The sequence below is a fragment of the Apostichopus japonicus genome, chromosome 8 (genome assembly GCF_037975245.1).
Source record: "Apostichopus japonicus isolate 1M-3 chromosome 8, ASM3797524v1, whole genome shotgun sequence".
Lineage (NCBI taxonomy): Eukaryota > Metazoa > Echinodermata > Holothuroidea > Aspidochirotida > Stichopodidae > Apostichopus > Apostichopus japonicus.
In genome coordinates, this window is record NC_092568.1 from 10,708,616 (window position 1) to 10,715,643 (window position 7,028).

A 7,028-nucleotide genomic window follows, 5' to 3' on the forward strand; every position below is an offset into this window, starting at 1 on the left:
AGAGTCAAAAAACACTCTTAGAATGAGAATGACACAACATAGATCGGCGATCAAAACAAAAAAGATCTACCAACCTGTTGCAAATCACTTCAATCTCCAAAATCATTCAATTGAGAATTTGCGTGTTATTGCCATTGACCAGAACGATTCTTGGACAGATAAATCTAGGAAAGCGAAAGAAAATTTCTGGGAACTAAACCTAAAGACCACGGCACCATTCGGTTTAAACATCAGAAACGATTTGCCGTCCCAGATAAACCAAAACAATTCCTTTACAATTACGACGGAATCGGATTAAAATAATCCGACGCGGATTAAAATAATCCGAATTTCTAAAACTTCTGCTCAATTCAGCAGAAATCAGTAAGTCGCTTTGCCTTTACAACCATGCCGACATCTTCTCTATAAAACAGTTTCAATTCCTGCTACTCCTTGTCACTTTCGGTGATCATGCACTGAAGAAGAGCTAGTTTTGCTCGAAAGCTCTGCAAAAACCAAACATTGGCTGTTTTACTTCCAATCACTTACCTAATTCAATTATTGTATCTCACTCGAGATCCAGCCTTTCTCTAAATGCAGCATAGTTGTTTAACAGTTTTTCCGTTATTCCTATATATATTTTATATATATATATATATATATATATATATATATATATATATATATATATATATATATGGATGCTGTTTAATGATATAATGGCTGTGTACGGGGTCTTATTACATAAAAAAATGATTATATCGAAGCTTCCCACCTTCAAATAACCAAAGACTAAAATGAAATCAGTTCATGCCAAAATGATATCGCAAAGGTGTGTATGTATATGGTGAATTAGGTGGGCATGCTGAGACTCGAATCTCAATGGCTTTATCACGAAATTTTCATCACAGCACAGTAAGTCAGAGGAACGCATTTAAACAGCTTTAAAACAGTATCTATAGTTTGATAATTACACATACTCTAATTTCATAGCCTATATGCAGTCGCAACGAGAAGAGCTATTTCCTATATATACCTACCATTCATTGCCTTTTCTTTACAAGTAGTTCTAGTATTAAGTAAGAATTATACTAGTAATTATAATACGTTCATCGCCGTGTGCAGTGGCGTAGCTAGGATTTTTTGAGTGGGGGGCCATGGGGGGCTGTTCTTTCTTGTGGGGGTGCCGGAGGTTACTATCTGAGCGGAGCGCCACCTTGGTTGGCGCGGAGCGTACAGAGAAAATTTGAGATTTCAGCACCCCCCCAGATCGCAGGAGATGGCACCTGTGAGGCAAAATAGCAACCAAAAAGATGTGCAACTTTGGTGACAGAAATGAAAAAAAAAGTTTTTTCTCTTTCATGCTGACTGGCCTTGCCAACTCAGCCAGACTTTTAACTTGAGGGAAGTTGGCATCATAGGCATACGGGACCATTTCAGTTTGGGGGGGGGGGCAGAACTTTTTGTGCCTGAAAGTTCCTGTGACACTATCTAAGCGGAGCGCCACCATCGGTTGGCGGGTAGCGTACAAGAAAATTTTTGGCACACAATGCCTCTCAGGTTGCCGGAAACGGCACTTCTGAGGCCTCGCAAGTTGCATATAAACATTCTTTATTTTATAATCTCACGTTTTAGAAATTTACACTTCCCCAAAAATTTGGTAAATTAGAAGAAGAAAAAATGGTAACATCACTTTGAAGGGGGGAAATGGGACAGTATATTTTTTAAGCTCCTATATTTAGTTACCATATTTATTATTTTAACACAGTACTCAGCTACCTCCAGAAAAACATACATTGTTCAACGATACGTAGGCGGGATAATGTCGCTGTGTCGTGTGAGACTGCAATTTGTCTCACAAAAAAGTATAAAATATAACAAAGAATATGATAAACCTGTACTTCTAGGCTTGTAGGTACTCCCCCCCCCCCCCACCATCCATGAAAAAAATTGTTTCTTTTATACACTCATGTCGGGGATATCCAGGTCAAGGGCGGCGGAAGCACTTTTAATCTGGGGGGGGGGGGCACCGACATCAAAGGGCACTTTGCAGAAAATCGATTGAAATGATGCAGCCTTATATTCAGTACCCTTTATAACTCTTATTGTATTATCTTATTTGTGTATACACATCACTCCATCAACGCCCCCCCCCCCCCTCAAGAAAAATATGCATTCTAGCACTGCAATATCCAATGCGCAAATTGGGAAACAAGGAACAAGTTTTCTTTTGAGACAAAATGAGGTGAAATCATGCTAGTTGCTAATGTAGGAATCTTCCAAATTAGAGTTTTTTTCTTGTTAATATCTTAACAAATTTTTTCCATTCGAAAATGTTTTGAGTTTGACTCACAGAAATTCGTTAAAAGTCACGGGCTTAGCCAGGATTTGCAAAGTTGTATGCACGACTATCTGGGCGGAGCGCCACCATCAGTTGGCGCGGAGCGTACTAGCAAATTTTTGGTTTTACAAACCCCTCAGATGGCCGGAAACGGCCCTTCCCGAGTGTTCATTCTGGTTCCCTGGCCTCTTGCTAACTTGAGGCACCTCAATTTTTATGTAGAAAGAAAGGCACATTTTTAACCTGAGGAAAAGTGGGGGAGGGGCACGTGCCCCCTTTTCCCCCGGTATATATATATATATATATATATATATATATATATATATTTCCAGAGCACAAGAAATTCGGGCAAAAGTCCTGAAATATTAGGGCAGCATAAGAGGAGAATTTTTTTTTCTCCTGTTAGGCTGCCCGAATTTTTCAGGACTTTTGCCCGAATATCTTGTCCTCTGGAAATTTAGGGGCAGTCTGCCCCCCCCCCCCCCCCCGCCTCGTACGCCTATGGTTGGCATCATTTGTCGTTTCAAGGTGTCAAGGCCTTTCTCCCAAATCAAACCCCTGTGGGCTACCGGTAGGTTTGCAGGATATGCCCACATGTGGACTTAAATAGCATTAGAGGAAGGGGATGGGAGACTAACACGCATCGATGTTTCGGTAATGGTCCACATTGGTGGCTCGGTGCTAATTAGGCCATTTATTGGGTTTCTTGAGGCAGCTGTCATCAGATTACATGTATTGGTAGATATCGATATCGCGCAGCACAACAAGGTTCGTGGTGTATGGTCGCAATCGTCGCATCGACCATTGCCATGCCATGCTGTGTGACCATTCTCATGATTACTACAGATATTGTATTATTCTTATTCTGCCAGATGCAGACGAGAAAATTGTGTAACTCTATTTCCCAAATTATTGAACAAAAAATATCAGTGAATGGCACTGATGAGTTTTTTTTACATTTTTTTTACCCCATTCCCAGTGGGGGGGCAGTGGGGGGCCAGCCGATTTCATGGGGCCTCGGCCCCCAGCCCCCCCCCCCGTAGCTACGCCACTGGCCGTGTGTGTTTCAGCAAGAGCGCGTGTGTGTTCGCAGAATATAACTCAAGTGACCAAACAGTGGACAAAATTTTGGCAAATACATAATTAATACCATGTTAGAGACGGGGCGGAGAGTCGACTGTAGAAAGGGAGAGAAACAGTGGCGTAAACAGAATTATAAAGGAGGGGGCTGGCCTGGGTCTTAGCATACTACTATGAGGGGGGGGGGGGGTTTCAGGGGGTCATCCCCGGATAAAAGTAGACATCAAAAGGGTGCATTGTATACAAGTATATCTAAACGGAAGACTGTGTTAAAACAATAAATTCAAAATTTCCCCGACTGATGTAGTGAACCTTTACGGATGGGCCAGAGGCGAATAAAAGATGTTATAAATTAAGATGGGTACTGCCCTGTGGTCTTTGCAGCCTTCTCCTACGTAAAGTGTGTTGGGGGGGGGGGGGTCCGCAGAAAGACGGTGCATTCTGAGGAATATTTAGACTATAAATTAGATCTACATAGGTACCCCTAAACGCAATGTTTGCTACTAAGTACTTTATTTGAGGTTGAAAATAAGGGGGCATCACACCCCCCCTCTCCCCAACACCTTGCGCACGCCACTGTAGAGAAATATAAGTGTACCTTAAGGAAGAAGATAACATATATTTCTTCACTGGTTTCCCACACAAATCTTGACCCCATCGATAGATACAGCCTCAGCATTTCGATTTTCTACAGTGTGAGTTAGAGAATTCACTTAATATAATATCCTCTTGGAGAAGACGAGAGACTTTCGAGTATTCCAATAAAAATGAAGATTTCGTCGTACACGAGTAGCGATGAATGTTACCCTGTCCTAGTACTCAAAACGTCTAAGAGCGTTATATAACTCATTGAGGTCTGTGTTTGTGATATTATACCGGGCGAATTAGAATCCCAGTACTGATAACTGAACATAGTTTCTCAATAATAACACCCATTGACTAGCACGACTAAAAGGCTGAACAATCCTTTGTCATTCTCGCACAGAGAGGTGAAATACCTTCGGTATTTTACAACAAAGGCATCAAATGCCTTCTTAAAGGCGAGCGGAAGCTTCCATCGTGAAGAAACTGTTCAAGGCGATGTTTTGATGATCTAATATAAGGGCGCTGTTATTAGAAGCTTCCTAGTCAAGTTTAGTCGTTAGAGACCTTTGCCTATGGTCACGTGCACAGTACTACCTATTCCCTTTCCAGGGGAGTCGTGATACACCTTTGACGTACTAAATCGACACGACCATACTGTTACAGTCTCAATGTGTAATGGGAACGTAGCTGAGAGTGGACAAGTTAAGTTGTTCGGTTATCGTGCCCAGGCTCTCCCTCTCTCTTGGGTGACGTTTCTTAAAAAATATTCATGAAATAATTTATCTTAACCCCCCCCCCCCCACCACCATCTCCACAACAACATAAACCAGTCTAACAACTCATCCCTCTCCTTACCCTTGCCTGGTCTATGATATATTCTGTTTTAACCCCCTTCCCCCTTCCCAGCCACCATCTCCACAACAAACTAAACCAATCAACTCATCCCTCTCCTTACCCTTGCCTGGTCTATGATATATTCTGTATTATTAACCCCCTCCCCCCGCCCCCCCCGCAACCACCACCTCCACAACAAGCTAAACCAGTCTACTCATCCCTCTCCTTACCCTTGCCTGGTCTATGATATAGTCTGTATTATTAATCCCTAATCCTTTCCCCCTCCCCACCATCTCCACAACAAACTAAACCAGTCCCTCATCCCTATCCTTACCCTTCCCTGCATAGTCTGCTTCTTCGCTCAATACCTACGTCTCTCACTTTGTTATATAACTATACCATGGAGGCAATGAAATATGAATATGCATAGTACCAACAATTTCGCCAATCACAGCCATTGGTGTGTAAAGATATGGTTAAGGCACACTACACCTGCCATTAAACGACAGGTAACACCGAATAGCTCTTAATATCAACATTAGCTCTTTTCATTCTATACAAACAACGCGGTGTCCGGTGGTGATCACAATTTACTAATAAATTTTTAATAATATTACCAATGTGTAACGTATTGTTCTAAGTTAATACAGACTATTGGGCGGGTATGGATGGGTGCGGGTGGGGGAGGGGGTCATCTGTTTAAACCGTTGATGTTTTCTTATTATGAACAACGCTTAACTATTATGTGTACAATAAGATGAAGTAATATGGTAAGTATTCTTAGTTCATAAGTAATATTTAATTAGGCGTACGATCACTCCTATAATACATAATTTATGCCCGATATGAAATTACCATAATCACTTGTATTAATATCATCAATAGCTGTGGCCGATAGATTTGTTAATCGTGTTGGTTTGTCAATAGTTTGTAAAAGAAGATAAGGGTATATATTACGTTAAGATACTTAGTAACTAAACATCCTTGTAACTATAAACATTCAAGTCACCAGTTAACATATAACACTTCTTAGAACACATATTTGTGGAGTTGAATATGTTGCTGAAATCAATTGTTAAATTGATTAATACTGAGATTCGGTGATCTGTATATGACTCCTACATTTACTGACTTTGCTTGTGAGACGCTTATTCCAGCCACCCCCCCCCCAAAAAAAAATAATAATAGGGAATTATGCGAATAATTATATTATCCTGTAATATTTATGAAAAATTATACCCTGAATAATTATTAATGAATTATTATATCCTTAATAATTATATAATATAATTATATTACAAGGATAACACACAGCTTTCATTAATAAGCCAAGCTACAGAAATTACAATAATAGACGATGTATTATAAACACATCTTCAGAAGAGGGTTTTTTTTTCATTGAGACTTCTGATGTTTAAAGAAAGAAAACTTAAACTTAGTTGACTAGTACATTAACATATGATAGATTGATAACCATCTGATAACCAAGTACCTAGTACTTAATCCACAGTGCAAGTCAATGTTCGCATTTACGTTGTCGTTAATTGGTGTTAAAACTCATCTCTAATTTATAAGAGAGAAAAATAATGCAAAGAGGATGAGAAAAAACAGAACAAAATAAATCAAGGCAGAGCAGAGATATTCCAAACCGTGATTTAAATGCATTGAATACTCGCCCCAAACAACGTGCCGCCATCTTTAAAAAGTGAAGTTTTTTCTCTTGTCGCTACACAATGCAGACAGTAATGAAATGTGATACCTTGTTATCTTTAGCTGGGCCTGAGATGTCCATCGCTGTATCGTTTGTACGCTGTGCTGTGGGTATTGACCGCAGCTGTATGTACTGACTGTGCACTAGTGTCTAATTACCGACGGTAGCAAGCTGTGTGTGTGTATTTTCTGGGATCGATGGTGGTGTCTAACACTTCTCAGTTACACCTCATTCGAAACTAGGTCAGATTACCGGCATCAGACGTTTCTTTTTGCGTGAGTCTTCACACCCTTTAAATGCAAAATGGAGGTAAATTACACAGTACCAGTTACTATAGTTAGGACGCATGTGGTAGAGGAGGTCCTCATAGGCCTTTGATGGACTCTATAACGAGTTAAGCCACCAGTGCGGACCACAATGCTAATTTCCCCTTAACAAGTGCACAAAACAGATTGCCACCTACATACAACACTAAACGTACTATGGTATAGTACATAG

At 40.4% G+C, this 7,028-nt stretch overlaps 1 long non-coding RNA gene across 1 annotated transcript in view; it reads right to left on the reverse strand.

Moving 5' to 3' along the window:
• Positions 1 to 6,955, reverse strand: part of LOC139970598 (uncharacterized) — a 49,817-nt gene extending 42,862 nt beyond the window's left edge. Inside the window, exon 1 of the long non-coding RNA XR_011794178.1 lies at positions 6,579 to 6,955. This is a non-coding gene — a long non-coding RNA (uncharacterized lncRNA). The remainder of the gene's footprint in view (positions 1 to 6,578) is intronic.
• Between the last annotated feature and the right edge of the window lie 73 nt (positions 6,956 to 7,028).